Source organism: Strix aluco, chromosome 9, assembly GCF_031877795.1.
Source record: "Strix aluco isolate bStrAlu1 chromosome 9, bStrAlu1.hap1, whole genome shotgun sequence".
In the NCBI taxonomy this organism is placed as follows: Eukaryota; Metazoa; Chordata; class Aves; order Strigiformes; family Strigidae; genus Strix; species Strix aluco.
In genome coordinates this window covers 10,272,199-10,288,740 of record NC_133939.1, presented here as the reverse complement: position 1 = coordinate 10,288,740, position 16,542 = coordinate 10,272,199, and positions in this window count along the sequence as shown.

Here is a 16,542-nt window from a genome sequence, read left to right as displayed (position 1 = left end):
TTGTAGGGGTCTCATGTGTCTGCTCCCAGTGATTACATGACACATTCAAGCAGTTCTCAGAATGAAACACTCTATAGAAAAGATGACTTATAATACAATAGGTTATGTGAGCCAGAAGACAGCATATAAATATTTTAAAATGTAGAATACATGAAGAAGCATATTTATTTTTATTTGCTGTGTCATGCCAAGGGCAGAAGCACCTTCATTGGTAAAGATACTGATTATGCATTGCTTATATATACATAGATATATGGATATTAATATATAATAATATAATGAAATTACATGATCCCTGTGTTTATAAAATTCTTCTTATAGTGAACTCATTGGCAAGCAAGCATTCAGCCAGTAAGAGCTCTGCAGTAGATAAATTCTTAATGATGGAAAGTAGGCTAACACTTTGAAATTCTGGTTGCATATGACCTTATTTTCTTTCTCCCCTTTCCTTAAATTGGTATATTACCATTTTTCTCTGAAATGGCTACATCAACTTGAGTCCTAAAGAGAACACAAGTCAGTGAAAAGCACTTAAATTCCTAAACAAACAGCCTAGACTCAATGTAAAAATTACCTTTTTGATTCGAGAACTTTTTTGAAAATTCAACATGACACACATAAAATCTTTATTGTCAGCAGCCAAGCAGTTCAGAACTAGTTCTGTAATCCCAGTGTGGGACCTAAAGTGCACACAGGAAGCTGGATTCAATTTTTCACTTAATTCCAGAAGTTATCCATTATCCTTCCTTACTGAGTAAAAGGGGTTACTTTTCCTTGGCAAGCTCCTTGGTATGCAGAGCTAAAATTGGGTCTCAGTCACAAAAGACCTGTCAGTAGACATTAAATTATCTAATTACAACTGAACATGTTATTGAACAAGTCATATTTAAACTATGAATGACACAAGTCAAAATCTATTCTTAAAATAACCCTAAGTGATACACATACCCCAATATAGCTTCATCGTTTTGCTACTGTCACATACATGCAGTGTCCAGTATGAGTCATAACTGAGACTTCTGAAACGATACATACTCAATATTTTAGGACTTAGGGGATGTGGCTAGAAGCAACCCAAGAAAAATAAACCCATCAAATCAAGACTATATTTTTTAAAAGACAGCAATTTCAGCCCATGGGGTTCTATTCATCAATAACAATTGCAGTGAGACCCAACACAAAAAGTAGATCTTTAATATCAATAACACAAAATGCTACCTTGCTAATGAAGACATATTAGTTTATTGATCAGTTTTGGTTTATGTTTAAATGTTTATGTTGGTTTTGCTTGTAGTTGCTCATATATGGATGAGCTCTTCAATTTTACTCCATCTGCATGCAAAGACTCATTGAAATGGTTGCAAGGGTTTTCTTACAGTCTGTCTTCCTCCCTCCTATCTTTCTTACAGCCTATATTTCCCCTAGCTGGAGTCTGTTATACTTGGTATGCACTAAGCATATGCAGAATAAAGTAGGCTAATGTTTAGCCTACAGAAATCCAGTTCACCTTAATCAAGCATAGGTTCAGCAAAGGTAAGTTGGTAACCTCCCCCTTACCACCTATATGGCTTCTTCAGCTATGCCTTTTTGAAAAAAAATGCCATTAATAAATAAGTACATATGAATAATAACACAGATCTAACAGCAGTAAGTCCAAAATGATTGTATATGCCTACCCAGTATTTTGATGAACAGACAGGTGTTTGAAAGGGCAGCTTCTTATTATTCCAGAAGGGAAAAAAAATACATACACATACACATATATCTATCTATCTAGTGTGTAGGATTTGACCTTCATAGCTCTTTCCAGTCTTTCATCATTTTCTTAATGAGGAACACTACCCCATCAAGGCAAATAAACACTGGCCAATCTCCAGTGTCTCTTTACTCTCTACTGCAAGGGACCCGGGCTGCAGTACATTCAAACACGTCCACAGCATCAGGTACCAACAGTTGCCAAGAGGATGCAAATCATTAAAATCATACTAAGATCCTTAAGATCATTTGATTAGGACAGTCCTTTAAATGATCCATAGACATTTGCCTGTACTCCTTATGGCAAAACTATCTGCCTCTAAAAAGCTTGCAATTTAGGATTACTTACGGTAACTTCACTTCTCAGAGAGCAAGTTGCACAATCTTAGGCTTTTGGAATAGGGAGGAATGCATAACCTTCAAAGAGTATGAATGAAATGAGTTTTAATATACACATCACTTCTAAACCAGCTTTGATTTTTTTCTTTTAGGTTGGTTTCTTATATTGGTATGGACCAGATGCAAAGTTCACAGCCTGATCCACCTCTAAACTGATGAAGTTTCAGAGGTGTGCAGATCAGCGTTTGGTTTTGTCTGACTTCTAGAAGAAAATATCAGGAGAGTTTTTCTTCAATTAGGAACAGCTGTTTCTACTATCACTGTCAATGACAAATTAAGACTTTTGTACCTTTAGAGATGGAAAAACCTGTAAAAAATCAGCTTTGCTCAAGAGTTTATTCTTAACATTTTTCTTACTGAAATCCGCAGAGGAAATTGAGAGGGAACAGCTTTTAATTACAGTATGTTTTCTTGCATGTTGGCCACTTCTAATTTTACTGCCTGTGGGCTATCTGGGAACTAGCAGGAGAGAATATCCTACATTCCAAATCAAAACCAAAAAAAATAGAGCTCGGTGCAAAACTGCATTGTACAAAACATACAGTGTACCAAATTTCAGCTTATAAGCAGAGTGTCTTCTGTCTTTATTTAAAAGCATATGAAGTTCTCCATAACAATGCACAGAACTGTTCTAGGAAAATATGCCCTGCTCATCGCTCACTGCTTCTGCCTACATTGGGACTTTGTAACAAACAGGAACAGATTTCTCCCTTTTAGCCATTTCCAGATGACTCCAAAGATCTCTCTCAGTTTGTCAGTCAGACTGAATACAAGTAAGCAGGGGCATAGAAATACAGATTTCTATAGGTCATTTCAGTCATTACAATACTTCAAAAAGCAGGACATGTTACATTTCTGTCACTGCCTTCCCATACTTGCCTAACCTTGATTAAGATCACTTTGAAGCCTATCAAGACTGCCAAAGTACACTTTGGAGTACGGGGGTACTTGTTTCAAAGTATCGACTCATCTACCAATTTCATCAGTCAATACTTTTATTCAATCATAAAAAAAAAAAAAAAAAAAAAAACGGACCCCGAAAATAAGACATAACATGATGAAATCCCCATTAGTACTGTGACAGTTAACCACTAATAATTGCCAATAGAAAACAGCTATGTAGCCAATTTTGCATTGATTCTACAGCAGTCTCTTGGGATTCTGGTTCTCTGGCTTCCTTAGGAGGGCATCACAAGAGACAAAAAACTCATCAATTACAAGATATATGACACCTTCTTTTTCTTTCTTATGCACAAGGCATGATACCTGCAGAAAGGATTTGACAGTCTTAAATCCAAGCTGGCTTTGACACAATTCACAAATATTTTGTTTGGTTATTAATATTCTCCCTTTTCCCATTTCAAAGATAGGTGTCAAATTTGCCTTTTTCAATTTTTTTATTAATTCATCTATACTCCATACTGAGTTTAAACAATAACTACTAGCAGCTCTGAGGCTATTTCATCTAAGTCTCCATGTACTCTAGGATCACTTCAAATCTATGTGAATAAATGGCCTTGTATTCTAAGAGGAACTATGTATTTTGGTATCCTTCAAAATCCCACCATATATTGAGTTATCTTTTACAAATCTGACCCAGGAACTAAATCAGAACTGTTAGGACACACTGCTTTCCTCCTTGAAATTCAGACACAAACCAAAGATGAAGGTATTGTAAATAATACTGTGGATGGCACTGTTTAACTGAGCTGGGAGGCACCACTGTGCAGAAGAGCTAGCAACTTGCTGGCATGTTCAGCTTGATTGTACTAATGCATTGCTTTGTAGAAAATAGAGAAAGGAATAAAACTGGTAAACAACCTTTTTGCTTAAAACAAATTTTAGAGAGAAATTAATATAGAAGTGATAGTGTTTTCTGAAATATTTAAGTGAATACAGGCAGAATAACTTTTGCATACATACATCTTCCTGTTAGACATCTTCATACAACTTCAGTATTAGACTAAATCTGACAAGGGTGGAGGCTTAATGTGACTGTTCTGTCCAAGCTTACCCAGAAATGCCTGCTCAAATGAAATTTCTCTGAAATTCATTGATGAAGAAGTAGCTGTCAGCATTAATTGTCTACTCCAGTTATTAGTCTACTAACATGAAGGTAAAATGTTTACATTAATATTTATCTCATTTTTATTACATGCCATCAGAATCCATAACAATTTATTTCAAACATGTCAATAATATATTAACTTAAATCTGTGATCCTATCTTCAGGATGATAGTGCAAGCCCTCAAGAGGCTGCTTACATTGTATCAGCTAGCTCTGTAGGAGTTTGAATATTCACACAGTTTATTAGTAAATGCTATCCTGTCTCTACTACTCTACTCTAAAAGTGGAAGAGCCATTCCTTTTTCCCTGGACAATAAATATCTGGTCAAAAAATTATTTTCATTCCAGCAGAGAGCAATTTTTTTAAAAAATACCCTGTAAAAATCAAATTTATCGTGTTTATGCAGTCATATGCTATTACAAATACCATGATATTAAAAAAAAAAATAATAAAAATCTTCCAAAAATGTTTGAAATATTTTTCTTAGGAGTTTTGTTTCATATAGCTATACACACATTCTGGTCTCTAACAAAAAAGATTTTTCAAAGAAAGATCTGACAGAAACTACCAGTAAGTTCTTTTTAAATAAAAACCATACAGATATAGAGTAAAAATCTAATTCTTTGACTTGTTCAACAGGATGAATAAAAGTCATAATTTTCTACAGGGTTCCTTCCTAAGAATGAAGCCCATCTCCTCTCATTCAGTCCCTCAGAAATCAGGCTATGTAAAACTCCACAAGGACTGGCTTTCCAAACCTGTGGTCTTTTTTCTTTAAAAACATTTCTAATATATACATATATCTATATCTCTCATCTTAAAAAGTATATATCCTAGAGATATAGACTAGAAGACCCCAGCATCATTGGCAGATATATTATTAGGCCATTACTTCAGGACTGGATTCATAGGTCCTTAAAATAAGAAAAAAGTTAGTAGAAACATATCATTCAATACGCATTCCAGTTTGCACATTTTAGGGTCTCATGTTAATGGGTCCTTGTAAACTAGTGTAAAACTGTTCTCTTCCCCCTTACTTGTAGAGACATTCACTACACCAACAATATGCATATTTATCATCTGTTAGTTTTCAGATATCAGTCATATTTTAAGCTCAAAAGATTGACTTTTGCAGTAGAAATGATATTTAAATGGAAATTAGCAGTGGGAAAATACTTGAAACTCTGATCTCCTCTCCTTTAAAGATGTCAGAAAATTAATTATTTTCACTGATATCAATGGGGCATTAAATCTGTAACTAATTCCATATGTGTGAAAGTTGTAAGGATTAGAAGTGTATAAGGATGTTGCAGAATAAATCAAAACCATAACAAGTTCTACAAGGTTGTGGAAGTGAGTCATTCTAGGCAATCAGGATATGAAAATTGAATCAATTTATGGGAGGCCAAACCATGCTTATGCTCTAAATATTAATTACTTCTAGTACAGTGGCACCTGGATGATTCAACCCCTTTGTTCATGGAACACATACAAAAAGAAGGTTCTGGACCCAAAGGATAAATACATTAACTGCATCCTTTTTGCTTAGCTTTTAAATACTCAGAAGACTGTTTGAAGAGTCAACACCCACTTTACCGGGTACGTGTTCACAGAGCAGAGTGATTTTTATATATATATTTCTAATTAAACATCTATACACATGGGCTCAAATCTAGGGTTATTTCAGCTAGATCAGGTTGCACCTGTCTAATCTTCTCCATAATGAAAGTGAGAAAATTACAGATAAATAATTGCTGCAATAAGACTGCAGTCATTAATAAGGTTCACAACTTTTATTTATGTTTAGCTTTTCAGAAAGACTATCATGATACAAGAAAAGTAGCAATGGAAAAAATGTTCCAATGGTTAATTTATGTCCCTGTTAAATCTTTTTTCTATGATCAGCAGAATTAGGCTTGATACTCACTGGCGCCCATGTGATCTTGCAAAATCTTTAAGTCATAAACTAAATTTCTTTCATCTAGCTGTTCTTTACAGACCATGACTTGCTCTCACCTGTGCAATATTCAGCATCCGGTATGGTGAGGTCTTTGCAAAGCTCATATCCCACTAGCAATATGCAACTGGGAAACTTGACACAATCTTTAGTGTAGTCTGCAACAGCGTATTGCACTGATCAAGGCAAAGACCACAAAAGCTGCCTTCTTACCTTGTCCATTTCTCTGTCTCTGACTTCTTATACAGTCTCTAAGGACACTTCTACTACAGTGATGTGTGCTGTTGCTTCTGCCTAACATGCCATAACTAGCTGTCCTTTTCATTTGCTCATCTTGCCTCATTTTTCTTATCCTGAGCTGTGCACAAGACAGGATAATTGTGCTCTCTGGAACTGATCTTCAACAGATCAGTGCTAGTGGAGACCTACTAAAATCAATGGAGATAGGTTGGTATACACAGCAGCTGAGATCATCTGTCTTTAACCGGTCATGTAGTAAAAAAATACAGATTTTGAGTTCCATAAGAAAGCTCTAGTTTCCTGATACTGCAAGGTTAAGAGAGCAGGCCTCTCTTTTAAAAAAGTCTGATGAATTTCTTGAGATGTCTTCTGGCATGCTTCAGCCCTGTGAAACAAATAACTGACGAAGGCTCATAAAAATGAGTAAACAAACATAAAAGACTGGTCCTGAGTGGTATTGTATTTCAGAGCTGGCTCACTGCTCTTGTTAAAGGGCTGCTACAGACATACATAAAGAATCATATGAATAATGCTGGAGCCATCTACCTACAGCACAGAAATGTGATCTTTTCTGTTCAAATGTGTTTGAAATTTGTTAGAACTGGAAAAAAGATTACTCTTTCCTTAAAAGGGCATGATCTCATGCTCACTGCCTTTTTTTGATACAGGACCGGGAGGCGAAAAAGGCCTAAAAATCTATTCAGTCCTTGCTGGCTTAATAACTTTAACATTATTTCTGATGAAGATGAAAAAATCAGACTTGTAAAAACTGAACCTAACAAGAAAAAAGAGGTTTTAACTAACAAGGGAGAAAGGAAAGTATGGGAGGCAGCTTAATGCCTCAACATCGGTTAACAATACAAAAGTCAGAAGTCTTTAACTCATTAATTTGAAAGGGTTTGGCTCCAGCTCTTTATTTTGGCTTTTCATTTCTGTTTGTTTGGTTTTCCCCTCCCAAAGGAAAGCTGGACTGTACATGATTACTTTGAAAACAAAGCAGTACACAACTCTGGCAGAGATTCTCTTCAAAAGAGATCATTCAAGGAATAAAACATGCTTTAAATTAACAATCAGTTGCAACAGTGACAGGCTTCAGGTTTTGGTGACACAGCCTCACATTAATTGCTTGCTAAAGGAATGGGATTGTGTGCAATATAACACAAGGATAAATATTAGGATATGTAGTTTCAAGAGATTAGGCTAAAAGAAGGATGCCTTTTTGACATCAACATTGAGAAATCTGGGGAGGTTAAACACAAAGTTGAAACTAATACACATACACACACAATATTCTTTTCTAATTAGCATGAACCTCTGGCTATGGATCTGCTCACAGTAGTGCATTAGAGATAAGAGAGCTATTAATGTCCAAAACTAAATAGGAGGGGTTTTAATCTATTGAGAAGGATTTGTACATTTGAAGTAGCAACATTAGTTGATTACTAACTTAGAGTACACTGTGTTGTGCTAAGTTTCCCTAGAACTACAAACCAATTTCAAATTAATCTCCACGGGGATTGGACCTGAATTAGTGAACCACTGCTGATCAAATAGGATTGTTATGGACCATGAACACTCTGTTCAACCTTTTGTGGAAGTCTGATCATTTAGAAATTGTTCAGTGAGATATGCTGTGATCTAGAACTCTGTCCCTAGGGAAAGCTCTCATGGGACACCTCAGATGACCCTGGCGAAGCACTCTGTTCACTAGTTGCACATTAGGTGAGCAACCATAGTGAATTTGATCCATCAGAAGAAGCAGCAGAATTTCAAATTTGCTCTATGATCCAGATGAAGAAATGAAACTATTTTCCATTTAGGTACAGTCACTGACAGCCCATGGCCTAATTATGTTATCACCTTTAGTAATGCGCCTAGTTAGCCAAAACTGCTTTATATTATTTTCTAGTCTTAATAAATACATAACAGTTTTACAAGGGGAAAATAGGTTTTTCTGAGATCAGTAGCTCTGCTTTCAGACCAAAATGGTAAACTGATTTGATTACACTTGCCAGAGACCTGCATTTACTCTACCTCCTGGAAATTCTTCAGCTAGGGAAAAGCTCTTTCAGTATTTAAAGTACAGTGTCCTATTAAAATTTGCATTTTTAAATGTCATGGTTCAACTTCATTTTTTAGTTGAATTTATTATGGATGGCAGCTAAAACAACATTCTCCTGTGAATTAGGAAAAAATATTTGGAGAGTGGGCTGGAAGGAGACAGGATCTATGCCACTATGTGTGGCTTAAAAAAACCATAAAATCACAGTTCAAGAAAAATCATGGTTGTTCTACACTGTGTTTCAGCTGTTTTGTTTCCTGAGGCCATCATCCCTGTTCCAGCTTTTTTTGTTTCTGCTGTCTCAGAGCTAACTAGCCTTAACTTGTACAAACCTCCATGCAATACCAAATCTTGCTCCTGCTTTCTCTGAGACCAGGGGTGGGGTAGGGCGTGTTAAGCCAAATTTGCCAGAGAATGGAAACACAAAACATTTCAAACTCTTACCTCAGCAGTAAAAAACCCTCCTAGAAGATTTCACATACAAGAAAGAGAAGTGACAGGCACCAACCAGCTGAAAAGCATCCTCTTCAAGTCAGCAGCTGTTTTGCTTTGCAAAATCTAAGTGGCTACTCCCAGAACATCTTGATGCAGAGATGTCCCCATAACTATGCAATTCTGTATGATAGAGAACAGATGAAGGCTCTGAAATCAAGAGCTGAATACTAACCATGTATCATAAAGCCTCGTAGAGAGGAGAACTAAAAAGACAGTGCTGTCAAGATCAGTTATGACTGACACTTATTACATACATGTAAGACATAAGTTTAACTTTCATGCTTCCACGAGCCAACTAGATCCAGTGTTCTCAGGCAGACATGAGGTGAGATAAATCCCCCACATCATGCATAACTTCCTCTGAAAAGTGTTACCTGGGGCCACCCTGGGACTGCCAAGGACAACTCCTGAGAAAATAACCAAATAAATAAATAAGTCCCAGCAAAATGAAAGTCCATCGCCCATTGGATTTTTGTTTGTGTCAAACTAAAAAGGCATTCAAGAACATAGACAAAAATAAACCTTCCCTGAATGTGGAGGTGGAGCACTCTGACTTCTATGGATTTTTAGAATTAGCTAATAGGTTCAAGGAAAAATTTCCAAACACTCCAGGTGACCTGTGCCAAATGTAACAGCTGGCATTAATAGAGTAAATTACATGATTATATTAAAGATGAATGGCACAGCTTTACAAAAATAAATATCTGACACTGTTTAGAATTCAAATCAGCTATAGCAGGAGCAGACCTATCAGATATGAACGAACATAGCATTAAAGTGTAGAAATGAAAATCAGAGTCTCAATTTATCTTCCCATCATGACCAGGATTCAGACTTTGTGAACGTAGAACAAAGCTGATGGTATTTTCTCAGTGCTTTCAAAGAGAAGTCCCTAACATTGCAGTATTTTAAGCACCTAGTGACATCTTGTCACCTGGGAGAAGAGTATATTGAGATCAGGACAAAGGTATAGTTTGATCTCACTGAAAACCAGAATTTTGTGTATAAAAAGACCTTCCTGCTTTCCTCTGTGGTAGAATGAAAACAAAACCTTTTGTTTTGGGGGTTGGGGAGTAGAAAGGTGAACAGACTTTCTCAGAATTAGCATCAGCCCAATGCTGATGCTAATCCTATGGATAGGATTTTTTCCTGAAGTAAACATCTGAAGCTGCATCTCCATGTCCCTGTGAGAATGCTTTAGTTTGTGCTATTGGCAATTCTGAGCACTGATCTCTCCTGCTTCAGAGAATATCTAACCTTGGCCCAAGAGGCCAGTATGTTTCTACAAAATATTCAAACGTTGACATGGAGGAGGAAAAAGCTTCATGGAAAATTTTTCAGTGAGTTCTAGCTATGGTTCTGCAGCCTTTCTGTAATGGAGTTTTTGTGTTGGCAGTAATAGGATTACCTGCATCATTAAAGGTTGCAGGAGCTCTGCCTTGGCAGGTGCAGTAAATGAAGAAAATTATTTTCAGAGTATTTGGTTTATAACAGAAGGGCTTAATTATAGTTCCAGTGAGGATGAGCTGCACAGATCATGGTGATCAACGTCAGTTCCAAAAAACCATAATGCAATACATCTGAAAGGTACTGAAAGCAGCACCATGGGCCACAGCATAACAGCACATGTAAGCAGCTTTCTCAGGTTCTGAAAAGGAGAGAGGAGACAGCATTTCATTATTTTCTTCCTCTAAGGACAGGTGGAAAGAAGAAGCATTCTAGGGTGCTTACAATGCCTCATACAGCGTAGTCAAACTAACACAGTGTCACATGGGGTCACACTGTCTACTGAGTGCTAATGTAACACTAAGCCTAAACCTGAGACAAACCTTAGGACACTAAAGAATCAAAACCAAAACCAGGAGATCCTGCTCATTATTATGGACAAGGCTATGGGAGAGAGAAAATAAATTAATTGCTAGCCAATAGAAGACATTACTTTTAACTTGTTCTAAATCCAACAGAGGGCTGAATTTGGGGTGAATTACCCTTCCAACCTCTCAGTCTGAAGCACAACTGGGTTTTTTTGAAGTGTACAGAATATGCCACTTAACTAAGACAGTCTATTTAATACCCTGATTCTAAGAAGTCTTCCTCTTACCGTCAGTCTTATTAAAATCAGTAGTTATTCAATCATGTGAATATGACAATTCAAAGAACCACGACTGGTCTAAGCTCTTAAAGAAAAAAGTTTGCCTAAAGCTAGTGACTGTCAGAGATTGATCTTTATTTAAGACAGCAGTTGTACTTAGGCATTTGGCCAATGGCCAAACTAATAAATATAATCTTGAACATATATATACATGCACAAGTATATTTTTCAGGGTTGTTTACTCAGGTATTCATCATATTTGAAACAATGCCAGTATCAACATGGAAAAGTGACTAAGGACATGATCCTGCACAGATCTGAAGATGGTTATAAACTCTGCTGAGTCCATCTGAAAAGAAGAAATGGAGATTAACTGTACTGAATACAAGTCTGGATTTGTATATGCAAAACTAGGTCAGGCTGCCACACAAATCAATCAGAACAGGAGTAAGCCTTTTACAGAACTCTCGGGCAGAATTCTCTATTGTTTCAAGTATTTTTTGTCTGCAGAAAAGCTTATGCTCACAGGCAAATATTGAAGCATCCGAGCAGCCTGGTGAGGTAGTGATAAGAAATACAGTGGGGAAGACTCCTTTCCTTATCCAGACCACAAGACATCTGCAGAACTGACACACTGCCATCCCTGGAGTCTAGAATATCCCTCATTATTTACTCTAAACATCTAACACATAATAATGGGTCTGCGCCTTACACTTCCCTTCTGTTCCCCTTCTTCAGGTTGGTTTGTACCCATGAATGTCTTTCACAGGGAATTTGCCTGTAGCAGAATCCATGCATACAACATTGTGCGGATGCACACTGCCTTTTTTTTTTTTTACAGTTCCTCCCTTTGTGCACACATTTGATGACATACTATCTAGTTATTCCTGTATGCACAGTTAAGTGCAAGGATAGTATTTCCTATCCTATCTCTGCCAGTGAAGCACACATGCAAAGCTGTCAACAGAGCACGCAACAATAATTCTATATGAACTAAAGGAGATGTAAGAGACACCTTATATAAGCAACTAACAACTATTAATAATGCTAAGTACCTAATGTGGCCCTGTGGCCCAAGGTACTTTACAGAATATTTTGCATCATGTGAACTGGAAGCCAGCCTATACTTTAAATGCTTTGATATTGGGATTCCAATAACTGCTTACCAAAAATAAGGCAGTAGTGTCTGTCTAGCTCAAAGGGACCACCACATAATTGTTCTGGACCATACGTTTCTAATCTGATGATCTTGTTGAGAAGAGAAGGATTGAACAAGATTAGGCTCCCTTTCTTTTTTTTTGCAGTTTTTGTGATGATTCTCGCATTTCAGGAGAGGAAATACATGGCTGGGTAGTATGCAATGATTTTCTCATCCCATCGCATCCCTAATAGCAGTCTCTTTTCATTTACAACACCCTGATACTTTTAACAAGTGCAACTCAGAGGTTCTTGGAATCAGAACTCTAATTTAATTTTAGTGGATCAGGTGATCAAAGGAAATTAATGAGCACAAACAACACTGGATTAAAAGAAAAACAAGTTTCCTGAAAATTGCTTCAATTTTTCACTTTAGTCCATACCCCATCTGCTTCTGATGACTTAATTTCTGCCTCTCAAGATCTGGAGAGGTCGGTATTCATTAAAAGAATCTATACCAGTTCAAGATTCTAAGACCTAATGCTATGGTATAAAAATATAGACAAATTGAATTCACATTGGTAATGGCAATTACACAATTGAATTGTTATATATTTATAGAAGCAGGCTCCAGAAAGTCCCAGCTGAAGCAATACTAACAGCAGCCAAGATGGCCTTTATAAGTAACTGTGAGCTGCCTTTTCCTTGTCAGTCCCAAGTCTGCCCGCACTGTCCTGTGGGTACAGCAGCCACCTGCTTCCAGGGGCTGTTGAGGAGTAGCGCATAATTCTAGACAAATGAGAAACATTTATGCAGTTACATTTTTAGTTTTACTGTTAATGGTACAGATTATTATCCAGACTAAAATGGCATAAGAAAAACAGTAATTGATCACACTCACAAGACAATCACTTACTTCTATTTGAGAATTTTTGTCACTAGACATACATGTTGCATGCCAAAGAAGCCCCAGGTCTCCTACTGGAAGTATCTATTTAACTTCAATGCCCTTGCACAGTGACCATGCTGTCTGCTTTTATAAAAGGGAAAAGGGTCATTCAACTATTCTTTTAAATATCCTTTTCCATACAAATGAATTTGAACCAAGCACAAGATGGTATGGTGCAATCAAAGTATGGAGTTTATGCCTTGAATATCAAAAGTATCACTGATTTTTGGATACTGCAAAAATTTAACAGCTGTTCCATCCATGAAGAGGAAGCTGACGTTTTATCCTTAAGGACATTGTATCTCATTACAGAGAAGGTGCATGCTTTGTAGTCTCTCACCAAGACTTTTCAGATACTCTCTGTTTACTGTCTTACTTAATGTAGAATACAGAAAACACACAAATGTTGGGAAAGCAGAAATACATTTCCTATTTTCTCATGTTTCTTCATCTCCAGCTCTACTTCATTTAACCACACTAAGACCATAGCACATACAGAATGGCCTATTTCTAGTAGTGTTCTTGTTACAGCACTTACAGTGCAGAAATAATATAAGCTATGTTTATACAAGGAGACTGGGGGTACTGCACATATAACCCATTTAGAAAGGAAACCCAAACCCTATTGGAGTCTTGATAAGCTCTCACTGGTTTGTCAGTTTGGATAACCACAAGAACAGGACCCTGAATTGACACTCAGATGTTTACTCTGGACTCTTGTATTAGCTTTCAAATAAGACAGAACAAAAAGATGGAAAACCTGTATTTAACATACTATAGCATTTAGCACAACACAGCAGCTGTATTAAACATCCTGTAACAACCAGTCCAGAGCCCTGCCTTTAAGAAAGCAGTGAAAAGAAAGGAGAAAGTGCCCTTTGGCCTTTGAAACACGTTCTCTTCCTTACACAATCACTAGGACTGATTCATACATCACTCTTCTGTATATCTTGCCAGCCCAGGGCTTGGCCTAAGCCTTGTTTCACATTTTAATAACGTACTTAATATTAGCATCCAGGTGTAAGCAACAGCAAGTAGAAGCTAGCATAGTATTTCTGCTCCTGCATGCATTTTAGGGTTTCCTGAGATTAGCACTGTATTGTTAGTAGAAGAAACAGCCAAACTCAATAGTACTACTATTTGACTATTCTCATGAATTCTGGTCCTTCTAATCTTCTTCAGTGCTCTTGACTTCCATCTAATAAAACATTCTAGACAGACTTAGCCTTCATGCTCACATAAACTTTAATGGAGTGACACATACAGCAGGCAAAATTTCAGGTTCAGCATGAGTCTTTTACTGAACTATGGCTGACTTTCAAACGGAAATGTCTTTACCATACCTAAACTTTGCATTCTTTCACATTATAGTTCCAAAGCTTGCTCTTGTTCCCAAAGGAGTTAATGTGCCTTACCCCTTATCTTGTAAAGTCAGCAGTTCCACAAGATCTCAGTCTGCTGATTCTAAAAGAAATGCAACAATATCTGCATCTCTGTTCAAAGGCAACATCAGAGTGTTGCAATCATTTTAATGGATTCATATTTTCCCTTAGATCCTGAATGTCCAGACAGTTCTTGCCTAATTGAGAGATCTGCAGCTTCTTCACATTTCAGTCTGAACAAAGCACCTTTTCCAACATCTTGGCAGAGATTCCACCTATTTCTCTCTTGAAAACAAAATGCTAAAGGTTAGTCTGGATTTCCAGTGTCTCTTGATCATTAAGACTGAATCTTCCAGGAATAGGTGTGGGGTGGTTGTTCCCCCCATTAAGATGGTAGGTTAACATGTATCCAGCTGGCAAACAAAAGAAATTTTTGGTCTTGATCATACAGCATGATTGCTGGGGACTTGGTCATTCTAGAGAATTTAACTGACCCTGAGGACAATCAGCATCTTACCAGACTGCACTGTAAGACATTTCAAGTAATTGTTTAAAATTGAATGTGATTTTCAGTTGCCTGAAAGAGACAATAAATTGTATATTTTACAAACACCAGAAAAAACAACCTTATTCTTACTTGCTTTTGAAAGAGGCTCTAAAATAGACTAAGATGAATACATATGGGAATAATTTACCATGGCCATTCAGATGTAATTTCTATAAGGAAGAAAACACAAATAGCTGAACTTTAAGGACATAAAATTGCCTTGAAGAATAAATAACAATTTACATTTACATGCATCTCAATCTCTATAGGAATGCATGCTCCTTAAAGTCATAATTGGAAAGCAAACAAACAAACAATAAAATCATTCTTGTAACCAACCAAGAAATTTGAGGGTATGCTTTCTTTTTTAATCCTAGCTTAAGTAATGCTAGTATCTGTCCTATTTCTTCTCCAGCCCTAACAAAATATAAGCATATGAAGAATTATTTATAGTCAAAAAGGTGGGTTGGGAGAAAAAAAGTTAAATATTTACCTCTAGTCAGAAAAACAGTATTTTAAAAAAGACTCTTTATTTCCCATGTTCCTTCCATACAAAGACAACAGCATACAGTGAAGTGGGACAGAGCTCAGAGAATTACTGTATTCAGGGACTGACATCCAAGGGACTTTATTCGTTTAGAACTTTTTTTGGTTTTTAATTAAATAATCATTTTAACAGGTTTGAGCATTTACATAGCATTCAGGTCTATCTCACTTCAATTCAACTTTCAAATTCTGAGGAGAAATTAATTTATACTAGAAAACACACTATGAAATATTCACCAAAATTAAGTGGGCAGTAGTTATCATGATCTCCATTAAGAAGTAAATATTAACAGGGGAGAAAGGTGCTGGGCAGAAAGACACAGCCTCTTACTTCTACCACAACCAATACATTGTGGACATTAATCATTATGCTAAAGTCCCAGAGTAGATTTTATTCTGGGTAGTAGTTTGACTCTGGATCATGTTCATGTTCATTCAGTTTTTCTCCTGATACAAAGGAAAACAACATCAACCAGAAGAGAAAGTTAAGCTATGATCCCAGGATGTTCACAAAACCTTGATCCACAACAGACTTGCTGCAGGACTACAGAAAAGTATTTTAAGCCAAAACGTCAAAGATACTAGCTTAAATTAGTACTAATTGGTCACCTATCACATTTTGAAGCTACAAGCCTTCACACCTTTGCTTCATTTTCTCATCTGTAAAATGAGGGTAGAAAAATTTACCTATCTGTGGGGTTTAACTGCATTAAAACTGTAGGGTGCCCTGATAACATTATAACACGGGCATATAAGAATGTGAGATTATTCATAGGTTTGACTGTAGTACCTATCTCAGGAAAATCAGCTGGGATCTTACTGCAGAAATGAACACTGGATGAGACAGCTAGCCATTGCCTGACATCATATGAAGGCATGTTTTACCACATAGCCTATGAAATTGAGTAATGA